Raw genomic sequence first — 25,385 nt, forward strand, 5'->3', positions numbered from 1 at the left:
GGTGAAATCAAATCAAATATGAAGGGTAAAAAACCCCGACGGCAGAAGCAAACGAAGTTTTCGGAAGTTAAATTTCCTCCTCCTTTCCCGTTCCAACCATTTTCTTGAGGTTAATGGTAGAAGAGTTTACGGTTCGAATGAATAGTAGCTATTTGTCATGTCTTTTAATGCTTTTTAAATGGGAAATATTGTCCTATATGGGCTTTAGAAGATTCATCGCGGGCTTAGCATATCGATGGTATACAAAATCATTGGCCCAAAAACTTTTATGTATACAAATGTCTTGCTATGTACCTTTATGTCTTGTTTTTTTTTATTGGATCACGATAAATGTGTTTTGATGAAGTGTTACAACTGTGCCAATTGTTGCCCATAAAACTCTCATAGATGATTCATTTATGTTATGGATACAGTTATGGATACAGTTATTCTATAAAATCAATATCTACTATTTTGTTGCATTACTTCTTATTTTAAGATATACTTCATGTGGCTGTTACTTAGACAAATATCGTATCAACTTATGTCAGATGTGTTACATTTATTACTCCTTAGATAACTTGATTTCTCAAACCAAAGCGTCTACTTAGAGTGTAAGTGTGGTTGGTGTCGTGTAAATTTACAAATCGATGCTTTGTGAATAGGCTATTGTTCGGAAAATAGCTTGCTTAAATAATAAATGTCAGTGAAAAAGCAATAAGGAATATCTGAATATTTAAGTGGAATGCTGCAAAGTAAAGGTAAGATTAAATATTATGTACCTAACTAGGACATGTGGAAGTTAGGGATTGGTTTTTGATGCAGTTTGAAGAATGGTTATAATAAATCTATTTCACCCAAAATTAAACTACAGCTTCAGAATGAAGTGTATCGTTAAGATTTAAAAAAAACATGATTATACATGTGCTTTCCGCTTGAAACTATTAGTTTATCATGGAAATACGCATTATGACATTATAACGTATGAATAGAAACACTTTAATGGCATTCATGATGATCAGTTACTAAACATTTAAAAAAATACACACATTCCGTGGAAATCACATAAAAATAAACAGTTCGGCCAATATTACTTAGTGAATATTGTGAAAAAAAACAGAATCAACGGTATAACTTGTGCAATACCTATTTAATTTTTTTCCAATTGAACATAAAATGGTTGAAAAACTACAATAAACATACATCAACATACATACACAACATACAGATTTACTTTAACGTCATCCAACGACATTTTCTGGACCATTACTGGGATTAAATTTTACTGTTAGCGCTACGTTCTACGGTGTGCTTAGAATCTAGACAAGAATTACGTTAGTTGAACATGAATACGGCTCAGGACTCACCTGATTCAGTGGGTAGCAAAAGCTATTGCAACTATAGCAGCAACTGTACGTCATCCTCTCGTGTGAGCTATCATTTTGATGATTAATGTAGCAGAAAGATTTGAAAACGATGCTGCACATATAACAAATTTCTAATCCTTTCTATTGCAAAATGTATTGCATAGTTTATGCAATGGTACTTCTCGTGGGAACGAATGGCAGAATATACTCTCATCCTTCAAGTACTGATGCTCACAAGCATATGCCTGGATGAGAGAATTCTATTTTTTACTTTTTATTCAATTGAACTTGTACCAGCTTGATGTTATTGTATGACATTTTTGCTTGGGAATTCGATACATACACTGAGAACGAAATACGTCACAGTGGGAAATAATCCTGTGCTAGCACAGTAGTGCCGCTGGTAGCGTATTTGATAGTTGTGGATTTGATGTCTGGAAGGTATTTGTTTAAATTAACAAAAGCCAGCAGTTGGTTCCGCATCGTGGCTGAGACTAAGTAGCTAATCGAGATTGATATTTTTTTCAATTAAGAAGTACATACATTTTTATTACGTGTGCCTTAAACATACTTTGGTACAATTCAATTATGCTAGAACTCATCAATGATATTGCATTTAAGAGCATACAACATTGAGATGTAGCATATTGAAAGAATCTACGAAATAAAAAACTGACATAATGTCACATCTTCTGTTCTCCCTTTGTTATAAATATCCAAGTTCGAAAACGGTCTACTCTACTGTTCTTTAGATGACTGTAGTGTCATTGATACAAATTGAATTTTTGTCGCTCTGCAAACGTCGATAATGTGTAGCGTCTCGGCAAATGATTTATCTTACACCAGGGAAAAATAGACGGAACACACACACATAGAACCCAATACAATCGTAATCTAATCGAGATTCTTGTGGCACGGACAACCACAATCATTGGCCACCGTATCGGAAGAGGCTGGTCTATAATTCTCTAGGTCGGAAATAAAACAGTTTTGTGATAGAACGGTGAACTTTTTTTAAGCGTCACACGTACACGGAAATGTGTTCTCAGAAATGGACGAATTATAAGAAGGTTGTTGGCTCTTTCCCTTAAGCTCTTTCCCTGTTTGTAGAATTCATTGTTCTTAAAAGACAAAAACACGCGTAAAATAAAAGAAGTATGTTTCTTATTCCTACTGCAGTTGCATGTGAGTGACATTGTGTGGATGAAACAAAAGTTTAGCTATGATCTTTGATGAATTACCACATACACATATTTTATACATCTTCATTGGACGATTTTCTTTGAAGTAGAGGAATTATAAAGACGATTGTGAATTTAAAGAAATCCGTTTAACATCGAGTTCTTCAATGTTGGTTTTTAAAGTGTTTGTAAAGTAATCGATTTTGTGGGTGTTAATTAATTATTGTTAGTTAGTTAGAAATATGTTATTTTTCAAGCAATACGGCACAGCTGTGCCTTCCAAAAAAAGATAATTATTGTTTTTTTTTACAATATTATTTTCAGTGTAGAAGGCACAATAGCTGTAGATATGTTACGAAATACCGTTATGTTCCAATGCCATTGAAGTGTTCCACCGCAGCTGCAAAGCGTATGTGACCTATAAATAGTACAGTCTGCTCCCGAGTTACGCGGTTTGTGCGTTCCCGGGGAATTAGCGTAGCTCGAATATCAGCGTAAAACGAATTTCACGGGTTTCGGAGAAAATACAATTGATAACTCTGTAATTTTTATTTAATCTAGTACTTTTATACACTCTATCACTCATTTGATATGATTCATGCCGAACATTATGATAATTTTGGCCTTTTAGTGGATTAAATTTATTAACAAAAATGCAATTTATACTGCATTGAACAGTTCTTGAAGTACATTATATTGATTTGACGTTTGATATGTCAAATTTAGTATATTTCCGTGTATTTCCGAATTTTCGAGAACCGCGTAACTCGGGAACATACTGTATAGCTAAAAAGGAATTGTGTTGTGTGGCTAGTCTGTTACTGATGTATTTGGTAGCCATTGAAACAATAGCCGAAGAAAATTTTCTGTGATCCGATTAAGCGAACGCATGGAACCTTAAGTTTACTCAACAAATACCTTTTGATGATTTAACCACGGTCAAATGAACGCATAGCATTTACTCCAACCATAATCAATACGTATTAGCCTCAGCTAGCTATTAGGTTAAGTAATCGTATGTAAGTGTAATAGGAATAACTAAATCTGATTGAACCAAATTGGCTTACCGGTCCAGCAAGATAAGGAAATAATAATACGAATATGAAATAGGTTAAAAATGTTTAATGCCTTATCGCATAACAAAAATTCATTTTCGCACCACCATATTTTGATTCACCAAAACAACTACAAAAAAAATATATTTTCTGTTAATTTCAAATAAAAATAAATTACAGGGTTTACCAGCATAATAAACAACTGTCCACTTGTTTATAACAATAGTCGTTTTGAATAGACACCGCTGTCTACCACTTGCTCACACGTCAGATGGTGTAAGCTACTCTGTCCATTTCAATAACACAATTTTCGCCTTCGATAAGCAACTGTCAGATTCGGCACAGTTTATTTTGTTTTGAGAAATTTGGCAAAACAAAACATTTTCAAACACGTTTCTTTTATTCAAGAAATATGCAGTATAAACCATACATTTCAATAAATCAAAACATTAATTTTGTTAGTTATACAACAACCACAAGAAACCGTGCCGAATCCGACCGTTGTGCAATCGAAGGCGAAAATTGTGTTATTGAATTGGACAGAGTAGCTTACACCATCTGACGTGTGAGCAAGTGGTAGACAGCGGTGTCTATTCAAAACGACTATTGTTATAAACAAGTGGACAGTTGTTTATTGGACTGGTAAACCCTGTATTACCCATAGCTTCTCTCCTTCCACGTAACTAATTTTGTAAGAAAATAATGTGTTTGTTTTTTAATTATAATTTGCAGCCCTTTTGCCAAGTAGTATTCTAGTTGGATTTTTATACGCTAAATTTTCTCCCAATTTACACAATAATACCACCACAAAAAAGAAAGGCCCTAATTCAGGTCGAAGTCTATAAATAGATGGGTAAGACGAATGTTTCCATCATTCGATTGCCATTTGCTATTGTGGACGACCAGGCGTTTCCATTGAATAGGTTGTTTTGTTCATGGATAGAACAAATATGCTTGTAGTGCTCGATGTCTATTAATGCAGTGGGGCCGTGCCTGCGTACGGTACGTTGTGGAGTGAATAGCGAAGGAGCATGCTGAGCAGGAAGAAAATAATTTATTTGACAATTTATGATCATCTTTGTGCCCAATTCCTCATTCATTGTCAAGTGTTTTTGAGGACTTCTTTTTCGTTAACAGATTTTGATGGTGTGTGTGGCAAAAATAGCCTTGAGTTTGGGGCTGAAACGCTTAGGCTATGTTGAAATTATTGTTTTGTTCGTGAACTTCGCGAATAGAATGACGGTAATATTAACAAATGTTTGGTAGAGTTTTCTTTATCAAACTTTCTCGAATACGACTAAAGTGTTCAAGTCTAGAAAAATTTTTTTTGTGCTTTTACGGTATAGACGAAGGGCACGCATTAGATATCGAGAGTAGAATGGTAGACAGTATTCCAAGAAAATACACTTTCATTCGAGGGAAAGGTAAACCGAATGGTTGATTCAAGAATAGCTTGGGGAGAAAAGCCACTTGCTATTAGGTGAAAGCTGAAAAACATTCATACGATTGATTGTGTGATAGAAGTGTGGGAATCAAATTGTGGCACAAACGGCCTTAGCCTATAACCGCAAACACGGTAAGACGCGGAACAAAATGAGGTTTAGGGTTACGAAAAATTATATCGAATTGAATTCAGGCAGGCGTAAAAGCGGATCTGATGCGGGAAATAATTGACTTCAAGTCGTAAAGTCGAGCCACAGGATCGTCTTCAAGATGGTTCACTGAGTATATGTGAGTATGTTTTGGAAATAGGTTTAGCCGTGTAAGCATTAAGTCACAAAAGAAAAGAACACAATAAGAGCCGAGAATCGAATGGAGATTATTTTTGTATGTTGGGTAGAGTCATTTAAATTGCACGATTAACATAGTCATGAAATTTGTAAAGAAGATGAAATTGACCTCGTAACAGCATTACTTAAGTTATCGAATTAAAATTGAATGATATGATTAAAACGTTCTGAATCATATTGTTGCATAAATCGTATGTACAGTTTGTAACTCGTATTACGTATGTGTAACCAATATAATCGTTTTTTGTTTGTTTTTTCATTTAATCACCGGTCAATTATTCATCGCAATCACGACCTCAATGTGACAATACATTAGTGCTAGGGACATTACCGAAAAAGCATCGTATATTATTCATGACAAGGTACACTCTTAAAAGGATTCTTCATTGCCATATGTGATGGAAAAGCATATGTCGCAACGGTTAGTAAATGCCCAAAAATCTCATCACATCTCATCAACCTTTACGAGCCCCATTAATTGTTAACACTATGATAATAAAACAAAATGTTAGTTATGTCACCTTTCGAACCAATTACTCCTTCATAGTTCTTTGAGATCCACTGTGATAATGGGATTTTCATTCGTTAATACTTTAAACCATCCGTTACAAGTAAAGTTCAATAGACTTGTCGAAGAGAAATTGCCAAATGATCCTTAGATCATTTTCAGTAAAGCAATTGGATAATCTAAACTCTTCGTATTGAAGCATCAGAAAGAAGGTCATCTTTAATGCATCCAGTGAACACTATAACATACGAAAGAAATTGGCGCCAAAACAGAACAACAAGCCATGTAACGTTCTATTTTTTCGATCATTTTTTTTTTGGTTCCAACTGCCCACTTCTGAACCTCGCTTAATTAACCAATAAAGTAAACATGTCACAAACCGTGTAGCCGCGAGCTTGTCTGGACAGATGGACGTGACGAAGCGAAAAAGAAACCGCTTGCTAAGAGCCTCCGGTTTCACTGCCGTACCATTATGGTGTAGGTCACGCCTTGCAAACAGCCCTTGGATGTAGGAAATACAGTTACGTCAGCAGTAGTGGGGTTTTAGCGCTGCAAACATGGTCGTTCTATTTTGCGTTAGAAAAATTATTGATGCATGTGCCCTTCTTGAGTTGAAGTAAAAATCTGAGAAAGCAGAAAGTAGCCTGTAGGAAATACAAAATAAATACACTTTCTTAACTATGGTTTATGCTGATATTTATTTGAATGCAAACTTAATTTTTTATCTCGAGTAAATAGTATATAATATAGATAATTATATTTTTTGTCATTTATCAGAAAGATGAAAGATTTTAAATAGAAACATATTTTACTTTGGCATAAGGAGCGATGAATTGAGTGATGTTAAAGTTGGGCTAGATTAAAGCATAAAATATCTTATTCAATTGTCGATTGCAAAATACTGTCACATTGTTCTGTCCGACTACTGCTTGGTCAACCAAATGCTCTGCAGCAGTAATAATCATAATAGTTGCGGCCATTAGGAGTATAATAACAATAACTGTAAGAATAACAATCATTACGGTCATTATCGTCATCACGAAAGTTTGTAGCTGTTAGCGAGCATCCGGCACACAATCATTCATGCGTGGGAACCGGGGAAAACTCTGAAACGAAGTGTGGCGGGAAAAGTAAACCTGAGAATAGGACAACGAATGCATCATTTGGTGATTTGATGGAGGACAATTCGCATCGAAAGTGTGTGACACGTTCCCAAGGGGCAGAACAAAACCATATAATCTGTACGAAACAGAATTCTCAGCATAGTGTTCGGCTAACGCAATGGTTGTCATTTCGACAGTGTCCGGATGTGAAACTGTACACCATTCCCGTTTTTATATACGAATAAATTTTATTTCGTTACCAAACAACTTTGGTGATGAGTGTTAGGCACAGCGCAAAATTTATATTTGCACACAGTTTCTAACTCAAGGTAATGTGTGGCTTAAAGCTATTCGTATGACATATGAAACGTTATGTTAATAAAGATATTTTTTAACTAATAACAATAATTTAATTGGATGATAATGGATGTGGTGGAATGGAAATGCCGCACAAGGATTTTCAATTGCTAACGGGAACCATGAGAATAGTTATGTTATGTCAATTTTTATTTTATGTCACAGCTGTTATTTGTTTAGTTTGGTGGTGGTTTCTAAAAACATACCTATTACTTAATTCTGACGGAAAAAATCATTTCATCAGTACGAATTGCAGTCAAAATTGTATGAAGATGAGCATATTGCAACTGATGCACAACATACATTTGTCTGAAGTGTCAAATGTGGGTTTGCACCCTCCATAGTGCATTTTCCAGTACCACATTCAGTGATTCTGGAACTAAAACATGCAAATTAATGTTTAAACATGGTTGAATCGATTTTCATGGAATAAAACTGAAAATTTATATTTTCTTCTTGTAAATTTTTGTTTTAGATAATCTATCTGCCAAGCGTATGGAATTTCATACACCAGGTATCTCAACATCTGCACAACTTTAAACAAAAAATGTGTTTCCCTTTGTTTTGATGTATAAAAAGAACATTAGTCATTAAGCAATTCGGCAAAGCCGTCTCTCCTGAATAAAAAAAATAACATTAGTCACAAATATGGTTGCACATATGTTATCGGCGGCATAATAACAGAATGTATTAGAACTCAGGAAGGATTGATTTTGAGAACAATGACCTTCTCGAACCCATTATATCCGGGGCATTTAATTTAGAGATTGAAATCATGGTGGCAAACTCTTCCGTTTATTTATGCCACTTACCATGATTCTTCTTCTTCTTCTTTGGCTCAACAACCGATGTCGGTCAAGGCCTGCCTGTACCCACTTGTGGAATTGGCTTTCAGTGACTAATTGATTCCCCCCATAGCAGGATAGTCAGTCCTACGTATGGCGGCGCGGTCTATTTGGAGATTGAACCCATGACGGGCATGTTGTTATGTCGTACGAGTTGACGACTGTACCACGAGACCGGTCGAGACTTACCATGATTAGTTATATATATTCTCGAATTGATATATGATATATTCTCGAATTAGTTAGCTGCAGTATTCTTAGCTAATGCAGGTAGAAACGAGAACATATAATTAATATTCACAAGTTAATCTGTTTTACACTTTGGGAGCAACGCCTGATAGACATAAAAAAATACAAATTACTTAAAATATACACTTCTTGATTTCTAATTTTATACTTACATTCATCCACATCTGCACTTTCGTTGCTGAAAACGTTAGTAGAGTAATACAGTAGGTGCAATATGTAAAATATAGCCTGAATGCTTCGATTGTGGAAATAATTACTGTTGTGTTAAATTTATAAAATCGAACAATTTTTTTCAGTTTCATATCTATTGTTTTTTCTCCAGAAAATGTTTCTTTCTCATAATATTTTATTTTATTAAAATTGTTCGTTTTAATGTTCTACAATTCGATTTAATTCTTATGCAACACACTAACTCTGTTCGTGGTGATTCGCAAAAATCGTATTTCAGTTTTTATTATTATTATTATTATTTATTATCATTATTTATTTCATATTGTCAGCCGCCTAGGGTTTCACAATAATATGTCTTACAAACTAAGGAAGAAGGAAGTGTTAAGGATGGGAGGTTGATGATAGAGACAAGGACTCAGAAAGACGAGAGCAGTTTTGTTCCAGAAAACTTTTACAGTTTGCAAAGTTTTCATTAAGTTGTAAATGAAGTAGGTCTTAAGCACATTAATTCACTAACATACTAGAGTCAGCGATATGTAAAACTGTACTGTAGTGTTATTGCGAAGTTATTTCATAACAATGTTCACCATAACAATGTGTTTCATAACAAATTTCACCTGATATTTAATATGGTAATAATATGCGTAATATTATTATATGTTTTCGTATTTTTCTTTTGAGATGTTATTCAATTTAGCAACAAAAGAAGAATTGGAGATGCATGTACAGGAGATGACTTTTGCTTCTAGTTTTATTTTCTGTTCATTTTATCAGCAGCATTTTTCAATTTAAGGTGAAATTTTATGAGTAGCTCATTTAATTTACAAACTGTCCAAGCTAACAGTGCAAGAACCCTTTAAGCGTAATGGCAGTTTTTCCGCTTAGTATTCGACATAAGATCATACATCCTGTGCTAAACCAAGTCGTTTAAACAGATTGAAGGTTACATGTCAGCCTGGGTCATTCAGTCGGAATGGTGGCACATTGAATGTCAGTGGTCGGATTTGTGGTTACGGTCCATTTCACCATCTTTCCAGAGTTCCTACGCTCAAAACGATACCCAAGCGCTCAACCTTGTCCGGCAGATTTCAGTAGTTTTTTTTTCTAGTAGCGGGTAAAAAGTTTAAACCGTATCATCAAGGAATGGAATGGATTGAAACAGGGATACCAATAGAAGTGAATTGTGCTGCCGCCCATTTCGATTCGTCATTCTGCTTGCTAGCTGTGCTATGCGGAATTGCTTTGCCTTTCGCTATCGGGATAAGGCAGAAAGGGTCAATCTTCTTGAGAATCTCTTAACGTCGGTCAATCGAGTACTTGAGCAAACGATGACAACATGCCGAAAGTGAATCACTTTTTCAAACGATTGAAAAATAAAAGACTAGAAGCGAAAGGCTGCTCACAGATAACTTCTCTTTAACAGGACTTAATGTAGGAGAAAGCCGAAAATGGAATTTGAATTTTATTTTAATTTATTTGTCAGTAGATTTCATACCCTACAAAACAAACTCGTTTAAAATATCAGCTGTGCTGTGTTGAAAGTGGTACTATCGGATGATTCAATTCAATAAACTTTTTTCCTGCCATTTTCTATGTTTTGCTTGCATTTAGTACGTGTTATGTATTTTAGCATTTAGATTATTTTGTTTAGGTTTTCTTCAATTTACAAGAATTGTGACAATTCCTAAATTAGGTACAGTCATCCCGAACTTGTGGTACAATTGTCAAGATCAACGCTCGAATAAATCGTGCTGCACTCCTCATATATTTCTCTTAAATTGCATGTATCATTATAATTTGAATAAGAGAATTATTTAAACTCTTAGCTGATGGCATAGAGAATATTCAATAGTTTTCGACAGCCTTACTGTATCCTTCACTTGTTGACACTTTTTGTGTGTTTATTAGTCAGTTAGATATTTAGTAATTTTTTGTAAAGGTTTAGTTTTTTATGTTCAGTTGTATTTTTTTTTATTTGTTTAGCTTCAATAAATCTTCTGTTTGGGATTTTTATTTAACGATAAATCAATTAGAAATAATATTGAAACTTTATATTTTCGTATCACAAGAATAATAATAAAAAAGGATGTGATTTAAAAAATGCAAAAATAGCATTCTCACATACTGATGACGTAAATCATATTTTGGGAAAGTTAAAAAAACATAATGAAACAAATTTCATCGCAGATTTTAGTTCTAGTCATGCATACTTTTTCTTCGGAGAATACAATTTGTGCGGTGCACCGACCAAAGGACCGACTCAATGCCGTATTCAAGTAGCCGTAGCCATTGTTTGGAGCATAATGACGGCCCGTTGCCGTAATGCGATGAATCCTGGCAGGTTTTTGCTCGCTCGCGTCTGACAAACGGTTTGTCACGCTCGGTTAATTATCCCGGTGTGGAATCATGGTGCCTAGCGGCAGCAGTGCACCATGCAAAGGCACACTTGTTTGCTTGCTCGTCGTCACCTTCGGATCTGTTTGAGGCATAATGAAACAATGCAAACTGTCTGAAACGGAATCGTAAGACGATAGCTCCCGAATAACGCCAGTAGCGTGGAATATTTTGACACGACCATTTCAGTGGCTGTCAACAACTAGGTTGAAAGGAAGCTGGACTAACATAAAGAGCAGTGGGAAGGATAGCCCATTAATTATCTGTGGCGAAAGGAAATTGGGAGCCGCCGGCGAACAATTAAGGGTGAAAAGAGAATATGATCCATTGCTTCACTGTTGCTGTACTTTTAAGCTACCAAGCATTTGCAGGCAAATCAAACGTTGGACCAGCATATTGTACGGTTGTTGCATAGAGAAACAATGAGGAGCTTTTTTAAGGATAATCAGGAAATGATCCGCGTGAATATGACACGGAAATCAGGAACAAAAGACTCTTTTAAGGATGTATAGCTTAATTGTCTGCTTAAAAGCACGGATATTTTTCATGAAAATGTACTTACTTGTCTAATTTAATGTAATTCTATTCGAATGTATATGTATGAATGTGTTTACTTAATTTATGACTATACTTTAAACCGTATTCGTGTGCAAAATTTTAAAGCCAAAGTTACAATGTGGCAATAAAAAAGTCGAGTAAGCCAAAATCGCGGGGCGTTTCACTACACTTTAGTACTGTCATTCGTTGAACGATGCATGACATTGCACAGTGTATTGTGTGTTGTACACTTGTACCTGAAGAGAAGTAACATAAATGCGAATAAAATAACACAAAGCACTATAGGAGCACTTGAGAACCACTTTCTTTGACAGTGGCTTTTTAGGTTTAAGGAAAGATGTGTCATACAGCCTGGTTTATCTACTTCATGCAAGGGACTTCTATTCGACTTTCTCATACCAATAGTTCGACACCGATCCAATGCCTATCCTGGGGCGCATCATACCTGAGCAAAAGGGGGTACTCGTACCATTGTATGACGCTAACACGGAGCATTGCTTCGGTTCCGGTCGTTCATCAAAGACGGACGTTGGAAAGAGGAGAAATCTAATCAACTTTTTATGCTACCCAGCGCTCGCTCTTGCTTACCGAATACCGTAGATGACATTTTCGATGTCATCTGCTGGCCTCAGATTCTAGGAATTTCAGTTGCATCCGGCAGGATATTCTATCCCTAATGGGGTCACCATTTTGCTAGAGGAACTTCGATTTTCGTATGTGGTACGAGTAAGAATATAAGGATGAAAGAAAGGAAAAGGATGAAGGAAATGAAAAAAAAACACAGCAAGAAACACGACATGATTAAAATAACAAAAAATGAAAAATATGAAAATATGAAAAATATTAAACAATACAAAAACAAAGAAAAATATAAGTCCTTTCAATGTTATCAAAAAAATAATCGTACATCACTCGTCTGTTAAACTGGTATTACTAAAATATTTCTGTTGAATTAGAATTGAAAAACTGTGCATATAATGTTAAGGATGTATAGTCAAAATACACTCATCTTAAATCCACTTGCTTACTTCATATGAAACCCTAATTTTACACATACCCAATGTGTATGATGAAAATTTTCTTAAGCTGCCGCATAAAAGTACCTCAAAGAACGGGTTAAATATACTGGTTCACTTGTTATCATTGACGAAGCGGAACGAAAATTTGTGGCACGCGACTGTAAAGGGCACAGATTGGATTTGGGTTTCCAACCGCTCTTCAAAGCATCATAATGATAGCAAAAGTTAATTCCAAGCCGCACATTCTCAATACGCTTGAAATACCACTTGGAGGGTCATGAAACTTTGTAAAACCTTTCACGGCTAAAGCCGTGCAAAGTTTTTTTTTTATGAGAATCATTGGATTCGGTGTGGTACCACAATGTAGAGTCTTTAGACGATGATGGTGGTACTGGATTTTACGCAAAATGCACGGGCAAGTGGCAAAGTTCGGAGCACAACGTGCTGGAGTTGATGTCAGTAACTAAGTTAAAAAGTGTAAAATAGCTTTTCAAAGCGCGTAAAGTGTTAACCATGTTATGTTGTGAGTAATGTTGGAGAGGATGATGTTTGTAATACCGCAATATATAAAGCATTTTAATCATTTTAATGTATAGTGCGATGCATTACAATTGAATCCTTTTTTATTAAGATGGAACGGCCCGGCCGTTGCTGTAGAATTTATATAAGTACGAAATCAAATTGTCCAATTTATTTTCCTTGCTCGCAGGCATAACGGTTAGCGCAATTAAGGTGTTTTTTTATTGCAATTTTGAATTTCCTTACAGTCGGCTAGATAAACTAGTATTCAAGTACAGCAATTATCCGCAGTACGCGATACTCGATATACGCGAATTCGCAGTACGCGATTCCTCTAAATTTGAAAGCTCCATGTGTTTTTTGCAAATATTTTAATTTTTTGAAATATTTTATGCTCTTTTTGAATTTCCTTAATGTTCTTAATGCATTTTGCATTAAATTTGTGCAAAAGATACCTATTTTATAACAAAAAACTTTAATGCAAAACTCTGTGGCGATATTTTTCAACCCTCGAACCGGTAGTGTAAACTATTTTTCCATAGGAATCCGCTATACGCGAAAACTCGAGATACACTATTGCGCTCGGTCCCGTACGATAGCGTATATCGGATAATGACTGTACGTAGTTTATTTATCTAGGTATCATTTTTTGTACTACGAAATACACTTGTTATTCTTACTTGGAGCAAAAAGTCTTCCTGATAAAAAGGTCTGCCATTTTCGAGTTTGATTATCCGTGACTGATTGTAGTAGAAATGCTGATGTATCTAGGCTATTGTATTTGTGTAAAAATATTTGATTTGAGATTTGATTTTGGTCTCTAGGTTTCAAGATGTAATCATCAAAAATTTTCGCTTAGTTGCCAGCAATTGCTGCAGGCTTATGATTAGGTATTTTAAGGATCAGGTGTTATTTCCTTTCTTTTCCTTTCCAAATTCAAAAAGATTTCAATAAAATGCAACATCCGACTCCGTCTTAAATTCTTCCTTACAAATTTAATCGATTGATTAACCGTCCCTAATATTTCCATAAGAATACCATGTATGATAATAATTTTGATTGATTGTACATTCTTTTCTATTTTGCGTTGTAAATGACTAATACAAGCATATGAACCATATGTTCGTGTAATTACTGCAACAAGCTAACTTACTGCTAGCTTTTGAAGTAAGTGCGTCATTTATCACGTAAAGAAAAAAACACATTTGTACTTTCAAACATACTGCTAGAGCAATTCATCATTTTTACTTCAGGGAATATGTTTACGAATGTAATAGTAAAAAAATATCCGATTGCGCTACACCTAATAATTTTATAATGTCTACATTAGCCTAGAATTACCGCTTAAATTCTTTCCGCCTTAGAAATCCGAAAAGATTTTAAGCTGGCATTTATAATCACAGGCATCACTATTGCCGAAGAAAAATTATTTGCAACCATAACTTGGTATCACTACCTGGTAATTTTTTGTCTTTGCTATGGAGAATAACTCACAAATTATTGAAGGTGTTGTGAATACAGTGACAATATGTAGCAGTTAGATCGGTGAGAGTATTCCTAATAGGTAAGCTGCATAATCTTACTCGCCGATATTTAGATACACTATCTACCTATGTACCAAATTTGATTCTAATCAATCTTGTAGTTATTGCGTGATCCAAGCATGTATATACGGACCGATGTATTACTCATGTATTGAAACAACATTAAAATGCAACATAAATATGTTTAAATGTTGCAATATACTTATAGAGGTGTAATTTGTTTCGCGTCGAAACATGCGTTGCAAGTTTACTACTCCTCTGCATAAAATTTTAAAAGACCTCAGATTAAATCTTTTTGGATTGTTGCTCTTTTTCTATGAAACCTGAATTTTACATATGCTGTCTTTTATCTCATGTTTCATTAAAAGTTTTAATATGTATAAGCAACGGTTTTAAAAACCATTGCACGGCATCGAATTATGGTTTCATCACGGTTTTCCTAGAATGCACGATATCTTATGGTGGGTAGAGTAACGAAAAAAGCAAGCAGCAAGCTAGCAAAAAAACCTCATTCATTTAGTGGAGCATAAAATCATCGTTCATAAGCTCCATGGTCCCTGGTAAGACATGGTATTCGAGAGTGGTTCAATCTGCTTTCCTTCTTCCTTACACCGGAACAATTTCTGTCATATGAGATGTAGTCAAGAGCTTTGTTGCTTGAGTAAAAAAGTTAAAAGGAGTGTGAATGACATTAGCTCCCATATCGATAAAATCTTGAAACCGTTCGATTACGATCTTGAAAATCAATTTTACCTCCATTTGCTTCCATATAATAGATTACTGAAGGCTAATAACACCACTTCACGATTGATTGTTTATTAAATTTTCATTGTATGTTACTCGTAGGTCGTGCTTCTCCTTGTATGTTTAAGATTTTAAGTTTATGTTCATTAGAAATATACGTAAATGTGAGATTCATCTTATATTCAAGTAATAATATAAACTGCCCTTCAGTAGCTATGCTGAATTGCATTTGTTTAAGTGTAAAGAATGAATAAAAAATTAAGGAAATGCCTTTCTACTTCACTAGAAATAAAAAGTGTTAGGATCTAAGGATCTTGTATTTGCTCAGTCAGAAATGAATGAATTCTTACACGAAAAGCCTGTTGGTTTCCTAGGTGTAAAAAATCATTCTATTTCTTAACTATTTATAGAGTGTTAATTGTTCTAATAAAGTTGTTAAATACTCTTTTTGCATAGTTTCATCCTGACATAAATTTTGCTCTAAAATGTTGGGTACATTGCCAAAATGTCTGTAGAGCAAAATAAACGTTAATCATATCATTAGTCAATTTTAATCAATAAAACGATTTATGATTTAAATTATCCATTACTGTAAAACAGCTCCTAAGCTTGTCAAATTAATAAAAAAAACGTGTTGTCAAAATGTGTCAAAAACTACATTATAAACTACTTTAGAAACATGGCATCAATCATTGCCAGGTTGCCGTGTTGAAAAAGATTAAGGTGCCATGAACAATTATTGTGGTCGAGAAGAGATAAGTCACTAACAATAGCCTCGTGCGCAATGTTTCGTGAAGCTCACATCGTAAAGAGACTTGAAAACTCTTGTAACACAATCTTTAATATGATTTTCATTGAGCATTTTGTGAAACAATTTATCCTGGTCTTTTTGGATCCCTGCACCAAAACAATATATTGATTTATTTAACAATATAAATGAAATGAAATGTCGCTTGCCAGCTGTAGGTGAATCGAAAACTCTCACGCCAGGACTCCACACAGCATAACACGGAGCGCAACATAACAACTGACAGCTGCCAAACGCTTCAGAAAACGCTTCTTTGCTGGTAACATGTTTTGAATATCCTTAGTTGGCCGCTCATTGCTCGTAGAAAAGGTACCAACCTACTGCGATGACCGACAGGTTATGAAACACTTCACCTCCTTCCGCAAGCGTTTATTGAAGCGTTTGGAAGCTGTCAGTTGTTATGTTGCGCTCCGTGTTATGCTCTGTGGAGTCCTGGCGTCAGTAGTTTATGCTACCACCAAAGGTCTGTGTCAAGAAGATAGGCTTGCTTGTCTCCTATTTAATTTTGCGCTAAAGAAATCCATCTAAGACACGAAAGTTAAGACTTAGGAAACCATAAGTCAACTCAAATCCTGTTGATATACTCATCAAGCCTACTAAGGGATCGGGGCGCCAGAGAACCTCGGAACCTAGTTTAACGACACCAAGAACACGTTTCATGGTAGCACCACCAGCGACTGTACTGTACCACTGACGTAGTAAAACGCACTTTTGATGTTTTTTCACAATTTCATCTATCTTAGGTAAAGGTCGGCACTAACAACAGCATGGAAGCTGAATTACAGTGGAGCGCCGTTTATCCGGGTACCTTTTATCCGGCTTTCCGTTTATCCGTGCTGTTGAGAAATGACAGCTCAACACAAAGGTGACATTGCGTTATGGAGGATATTCGAAAAAGCGGTTATAAGAGCACATTGTCATAACAAAAAACACTATAATTCATGGCAAATTTCAAATATTCTCGTTGGAAAAACATGAAGTTAATGAAAACTGGGTTATTTTTATCAGAAAATAAGAAAATTTTCTAAAACCTAATCAGGAATTGGTAGTAAAATAATCATTTGACTCATTACACGTGTTATTCGCTTATCCGGGCGAGTTCAAGTCCCGAGAAGCCCGGATAATCGGCGCTCCACTGTACTTGTAAGGATGCTGGTTGCCATCCGGTCATGCTATAACATGTAGAAAAGCAGTTCACCTCAAAGAGCTTGTAGCGACGGTCGATCATAAACCTATATCGCACCTTTATCGCACCAGAACTCACATACGGCCAAGGACTCTGTAAAAATTTAACAAAACTGTCATAGTTGCGTTCAAGGAGAAGATGCTTAGAAGGGTACTTGACACCGTATGTTTAAAAAGGCTATGAAGAAGTTGCTACAACGATGAGTTGTACGAGCTGTACGGCGATCTCACTATTATGCTACGTATCGCTAGCTTCCGCTAGGCTAGTCATGTTTTATACATTTATATATGTATACAGTTGTATACATTGTTATATACGGACGACATAACCTGTAAAGATTTTTTTTCGATTGTTCGCAAGGACAGAAGGGGTAGGGCAGGTACAAATAGAGGTAGCAAGATATCGTGGAGAATTCCGCCATTATTTGTGTATGTATTTGTATTTCAAATTTACTGATCAGCCTAAATCAGCCTAATAAGGGTCTTAAATTTAAGTTATATAGTAACGAAATATCTATATATATAAAAATCTCGTGTCACGGTGTTTGTCGCGAGCAAACTCCGAAACGGCTGGATCATTTTCAACGAAACTTTTCACACACCTTATGGTGGTATGAGAATAGGTTTTAAGACTCACATCATTTTCAGAAGTTGCACTAAACTTAATTTATTAGCAATTTTCTAACTCCCATACAAAGGACATCATTGTTGTTGTTGTATACAGCACTTTGACAGTCGGTGTGAAGCGCGGTTTACACTCGGTGTAAGGTGCGGTTTACACTCGCTGTGAAATGCCTAGCGGTTTACGATGCTGTCACAAATATCCATAATGACAAAACAGAGAAGGAGTACTTTAGTTTGGGAATAATGAATTAAAAAATACATGCTATTTCGCTTTGTCCTATTTGCTGTTTGATGTTCCAAAACGAACAAATATGCTTGCTTTAATAATTGTAACATAAACATGTTTGGTTACTGATGTTAAACTCGCAAGTGTAAACAAAGCAAAGCGGTTGTAGTGCCGGATAAGTAATTTGCAACTTCAAATACTTAATCGGCAACTTATAAAATGTGGTGTAAAACTAGGTTTACCGGGCCAGCTAGTATACATATACATATACAACACTGCCCTAGCTGCTAAGTTTCTTAACACCTCAAGCAGACTAAGACCGAAAAGCGGTTGTAGCGCCAGATACATTGGTAAATAACCAGCACTCATTGCATGTCTTGCATATGTTACTTACTGAGGTGACGTTAGTTGTATTAAAGTTCAGAAGCCTCAATGTGTTCCTCGGACTAAGAGTGCATTCAGATGTATATACAGGGTTTTCCGATTGAATTAATAACGTTTCTCATTGATCGCAACCTCATTGAACTCGATGTCAATATTTTTCACGACATCTATCCATACTGTACACAATGTTCCATTAGATGTCAACAATGGCTGCTTCAATGTGATACAATTCAAATGAAGACTGTTTAGTGCGGCTTGTAAGCAGTGTGTGTCGCGCCACAAATTTTCCTATTATTTTGTTGTTTATGTAGTTTTGAGCTCAGTTCATAAGCGGTGTACAATTCTCAATTGTTTCTTTCGTTTTATACCGGGCACAATGTTACCTGTGCAACATAGTTATTGTGACTTGGCGGTTCAAAAGAGTTGTTTGTTTACGTATAGTTCAGCACTGTTAAATCAGGAAGTATACACTAAACGTTCTAACAAAAATTAGAATATGATGTAACCGAACATTTAATTACATTAACATATTCACTAAAAACTACTCTACGTTGTTTACATCATCGATTTTTCTATTTTACTAACGAACCTTTTTGTTCAAATCAAAAAATCGTAAAATCGTTGTATTCTCGAATTGATGATTGAAAACAAAACGTTAAATGAAAAAAACAACAACAAGAAAACAGTCCAAAAAGGAATTATTTTTTATTATTGTCATCATTTTTTAGTAAGTTGACATTCAATACGGAACTCTATTGGTGTACAACACTCTGCATTGACTCCTTATGGAGACAGATGTCGGTTGCTCGGTATGCAGTCCCTCGAAGCTCGACGCTCAAACACACAAAGCGTGTTCATAGCTTCAATCCTTCTTCCCCGCTGTACTGTAATGGGTCGGACTCACCAGTAGGCGACCAGTTTAGTTTAGGGATTAGTATTTAAGACAACATTTTTTGTACATACTCGTTTTGAGCAAATAAAGTGTAACATTAACACTAACAATTACACTTCATATATGATAGCCGTAACAAAATTAAACAAAAAGTGCTTGACTCGCTCGAAAACATAAACAAAAATAGCCTGACATTCAAAGTGTTCAAAAGCCCCAGGTTATGGAAGTTTTATAACAAGCCCTTAAAATTGTCTATGATCTGGCTTTTTTGTTGCTATATTCCTGTTCCGCCCTGAAATAACGTTGTTGTTCTTTAACAATCGTCGTATAGCGATTTTATACTACAATTGTTTTTCTCAAAATAATGTCACTCACTTTCAGCAAGCATCAATCAAGCAGATTGTGGATAAAAATCAAGGACAAAAAAATAACTTGGATATATATGAGGTACTGGGTAATGGATATGTTTAATACTTTACTACATATAGAGTAAAATATACTTTACATACTATTTTACTCGATGTTCCAATTCCATGAGACATAAGTTATATTTTTAATGGTATGAATAGATGCACAATCTTATGAAGACATACCTATCGACAAAGCTACATAACACCTTGCCACTAAAGCTAGAATGATGGCTTTTGGTACAGCATAAATAATACTTCTGATTTTATTGCTACCTTGTTCAGTGCCTCAGAAACTTTTTCCGCTTATTACTTTTCATGGTTAGGGTTCCTCCAGGAAGTAGGCAATCGCGTTTGATCGAGTACCGAAATTGCCAAAGTTTTTTCCACAACTTCGTAGCATCGAATTCACCACACCATCATTACCTGTACGGTTCGCCTGTGGGATATAATTAACTATGTTCGATTTTCACAGGAAGCTTACTCGACAGTCTGGTGTTTTAACTTTGCTTTTCCGGTACATATTATCACGTCCGGTTGTATAGCCAATTTCTAGAAATTATAAATGACATAATTGAGCAAAATGGTACATTTTGATGAGTCAATGATTTACCAGGATGTTGTAAAGATTTAAATGCCTTTTACAATGCAATAATAGAGAAAGGTGATTACACCATACAGGTAAATGGAAGCATCAAATTATTACAAAGTTTGTGCACAGCTATTTTATATAAATACTCTCGTTTTCATTACAAGACCTTTTTTACACTGATGAGTGAGTTTACGGGAATCTTTGAACATTATTGTAGTAATGCTTAACAAAAACTAGACGTTGAAAGTTGTTGAAGGAATTCAAAGTAACATGATTTACTTGGAACAAGATTTAAGTAGAAACTAGTGTAAATAAGAAAATGAAAAGATAAATCAGAAGCAGGAATCAAGTGATATTTGGAAAAGAAAATTATCGCAATGGTTTTATGATGTAATCTTCTCAAACATTTACAATATATCGCCTTTGCGTTTATGTAAAGTGGTTCAATAAATTGATGATACCTTCAACTTTTTATTGAAAACATTTCAACCAGCTAGACCAAAAGTTTTTAAAATTCTCTTTCTGACCATCGAACAATTAAAAATGTTAAAGGAAATCTTACATTACCAGGATTAATTTAATTAAACAACTGATGATAGATGCATGTTTCCGTGGCAAAACGTACAGCATTTGAAATTATTATTTTATTATTATTATAAATCTTATAACCAGTAAATCGTGTCATACCGTAAACAATAGTCATAATTAAGCGATTAATATTTTAAGCGCTTTTTGTACTGGTTTCCATAAGCTTTCTTTTTTATATATGTATCTGTAAGTCAAATCAAAACAGCTATGCCAATATGATATTCGCTAAACTAACAAAATTTTTGAAATAATTGGAACTATAAGAACTCAAGTTGTCTTGTAAAATAAATCCTATGCCACTCCATCCATCCTATCAATTCAGTGAGCCTCTGTATAAGACATAAAACTTTCTCAAAATCATAAACAGCAATGGATCCTTGATTTCTCAGGATAAATAACACGGCGCCCTAGATAAAGTTTACCCTAAGGTCATTTGAGGCAATTACGTTGTACGCCGAAGAGATACGCAATAGATCCTTGTTAGGATTGATGATCATCCGCTTGGGTCTGTTAGTGGTGCATCAAATTAATTTCTTCATTTCAGTGGTTCATAATTTAACGCGCACCACATGCATCCATGTTGAGAAGGAAATGGCGGAAGTACCATGGCAAGATTGACTGTGGTTTAATTAAACTCTACTTGACCCTTGTGAATTGTCGTTTTATTAAGCACTTATTTCTTCTTCTTTATTTTTGCTGCCATGACTTACTTGATGTATATAGTGTAGCATTAAGCATTAGCATTAGTATAGAAAAGTGTAAAGAGATGAATGTAGTCGCAAGACTCAAAATCTCTATAAACAAATCTTATTACTACTATAGAAAAGTGCATATTTTTTTGTAATGTAATGTTGTTGTAAGAATTGCAAAACAATCAAACACAAATTCAACAAAAAAAGTTTTGTCTTGCTATTTTGTTATTGGAATGACCAAATTAAAAAAATAGTGACAAAAATGTTTACTTATTTAATATTTTTTATAAAGCGAATATTTATTTAATGATAAACTGGATAACTAGCTTCAATAAATTTTTCGATATAGCTATAATTTCCTCCAAAATGTGCTTTGAATTAAAGTATGCTACGTATATAGCTTATCTTCTTGTGCTTGAATTAAATTTTTCAGAATAGAATCAATAATGCTTTCTATATGATCCATATGGCGATGAACCAACCATTAATCGCTTCGTGTTGCATTTGATTTTCGGAAATTGGCTATCACTCACAGGCTGTCGTTGATGAAGATGGATCAATATTTAAACCAGTTTGTTGGATGGCTTAGCATCTCGATTTTGCTCTTTTTTCTTCTACTTTATTTCTATTTCAATCTCATGCTACTTCTAACATCCTTTTTATATTCTGGATTGTGAGAAATCTTTCACAAACTACATAAAATATGAGATCCAATTATGCTCAGTATTTTTTTTATAAAAAGCCCAGAAGCTTTCTATAATATCGATGAATTTAGCTGAGGTGGAATTCTGAGATGAAATTTGTAAGCTTGCAAAATAAACCAGTCATTGTTTGATGTAGACAAATACACTTGATCAGCAACCACAAATTAGTTTTATTTGTATATACTTCCTATGTGTTGATGATGGTGATATGTTCGAGCGCTTACCTTAACTTCAAGCTTGTCTATGCTCGAATAAGGCAAGGGCCTTAAAACCCAAAAGCGAATTAGTTAACCCATGATGTCAAGTGGGAATAATAGCTTTATATTTACGTACGAATATCTCCATACGACTGTAACGTGTTTTACTACATCGCAGGCCAACGAAGATAGAGCTCATAGCTTAGCAAACCTGTGAACATTTCGCAAAATGATGACAATTTTCATTGGAGAATCCGATACGGAACTAAGGACAGTTGGTGTTTATTGAGATGGGAAAAGGAAGACCGTTGTGAAAGAGGACGAATTAATTGTCAACTTAGGTGCGACAAGATTCAAGCTCCTTCGAATCTAGATTTCTCTTCCCTTCGATGGGCGTTTCGGTAAACACTCATTCTCCAGAAGTGTTAACATACATCCCTGATTACAAACTCCCAATTAAGACAGTTTGATTAAAACTAAACAAACTGTAGGACACCACCACCAAATAGAAAGCAGGTCGGCAGCACATTGCTCAATTATTATTTACTTTTTGTGAGTGTGACGTAATTAAGCTAACCTTTTCTTCTTCTTTGGCACAACAACCGTTGTCGTGGCTTTCATTGACTATGATTACACATAGCAGGATAGTCAGTCCTTCGAATGGGGGCACGGTCCATTTGGGGCTTGAATCCATGATGGGCAAGTTGTTAAGTCGTACGAGTTGACGACTGCACTACGAGACCGGCCAATAAAGCCAACTACATTGAGAAAATCGTCTTTTTACTACAGAAGTCATGTTTTTAAAAATGGAAACTTTTTACTGTAACTGTACAAGATTTTTTTCATGCTCAATTTCGAGAAAAAAATGGCATTTTTTGTGGTTATGTTTATTTGTATATATAAATTAAAAAAATGGTTAAGTTCCTTTATTAACTTTTCAATCATAAGTATACTCTGATCTTAAATATTATACTATTTAATTTTCACAAAATTGGACTTTGTGTTTTCAGTTTTACTAGATAAATTTATGAGCGATATGTTGCATGTGAGCATTAAAACTAGCCTCATCCGAGCAGATTATATATTGTAATGGTAATCAGAATGCGATAAAAGTTCTTCTATATTCTCAACGTATGAAAAACCAAATACATTATGTATGACGCTTATAAATGTTTTATTGCCTGCACCTCATCGTTTTCTTCAACCATACATACATCCTGCATACATACACCGAACTAACAAACAATATGTTATCGTATCTATAAAGCATGAGCAATTGCATCTATGCATTTATGTGCACTCTTTTCTTACCCAGCCTAAGCAAGACTCACTTTACTAACGAGGGACAAAGAGGCGACAAGTAATCCGATTCCATAACAAGAACCCCTTCCGTCACGTTTACCCAATGCTTCCTTTATCCGTTCAGTTTATTTTCTGTTGTTCATTAACAAAACAAATAATAGGGTACAAGGGTTCTCCCACCTTTCTAAGTACGCGTGTGTATAACAGACCATCGTTTCCTACCAACCTTTTGCTTTTTTTTTGCAACCGTAGCTTCCTTTAACGGCTGTTTATCAATCTTTCTCTTTGAGCGAGTATTAAAACGGCAAATATTCGATCTCATGCAATACATCATATTTCCGTTCGTATTTGGCAATCAATCATCATTTCCCCACCTTCACTCAAGACTTACTGAATCCATAAAACGGTCCTCATAATCAATACTAATAAATCCGTTTGCGATATTTATTATTTACTTCCAAGATGAACAACTGCCCAACTAGCATACGTATGAAAAAAAAAACATATACAAGATTACTAGAGGGTATGATAATAATGTCACTATATTTTTAAATTCAGCCACCAAACCTGACAGTATGTTTCCAAGTTAAGCGGTTCTCAACAAACTCGAATTCTTAGATACGCGGTTTTCTATATTTGATAGATCAAATGTCAAATCAGTACAATTTTCTTCGACAATTGTCTAATGCTGTATAAATTGCTTTTTTGTTTAAAAAAGTAATTCGCTTGAAAGCTAGAAATATCAGAATTTTCAGTTTTTTACTATTTAGAAAAACATGAATTTGACTTACGCGGAACGGACACATAAACAGACTGTAAATTGTCTGATACCTTTGAAAAATTTGCTCTGCTATTTTTCACGTAATTTTACTGTTTAGTTATTTTAAAATACCGTAGTTTTTTTATTTACAACAAAACGAGAGACTAGACTACGACCATGAACGCCTGCAAACATTGTACAACAAACTCTGAGGTAGTTTTGTCGTAATATACAAAAAAAACTGTGCAAAACATAAAACATATCAGTGTTGAAATTATATTATGCGTTGGGCGACCTAAGAGTGCAATCTGTGAATGTTATTTTTATGATAAAGCTGATAAAAAATGTGTTAACAATTTTATATTTTCAGTTTTTATATTTCGTATTTAATATGGTTTGAGTCGGTCTGGTGATACAGTCGTCAACTCGTACGACATGCCGGTCATGGGTTCAAGCCTAGAATGGACCGTGCCTCATACGTAGGACTGTAATCAGTAGTAAGTCACTGAAAGCCTGGCCTACTTGTGGTACCCAGGACGAGCATGTTATGTTGTCAACCCATGCCTTCTGCTTATATCAAAACACTCAACTGGAAACCAAATGAAGACGTATCATGAAGAATGCACTTCATCAAAATCAAA

The 25,385-nt window shown here is 35.0% G+C and overlaps 1 protein-coding gene across 4 annotated transcripts in view; it reads left to right on the forward strand.

Annotated features, from left to right (window-relative positions):
* Positions 1-25,385, forward strand: part of LOC120956139 (pleckstrin homology domain-containing family G member 5) — a 100,577-nt gene that overhangs the window by 42,299 nt on the left and 32,893 nt on the right. Inside the window, exon 2 of one of the 4 annotated variants that reach the window (XM_049609656.1) lies at positions 556-740. The exons of the other annotated variants lie outside the window; for them this stretch is intronic. The gene's annotated coding sequence lies outside the window, so the exon portion shown is untranslated. The remainder of the gene's footprint in view (positions 1-555; positions 741-25,385) is intronic. 4 annotated transcript variants of the gene reach the window in all.

This window comes from Anopheles coluzzii, chromosome 3 (genome assembly GCF_943734685.1).
Source record: "Anopheles coluzzii chromosome 3, AcolN3, whole genome shotgun sequence".
Classification (NCBI taxonomy): domain Eukaryota; kingdom Metazoa; phylum Arthropoda; class Insecta; order Diptera; family Culicidae; genus Anopheles; species Anopheles coluzzii.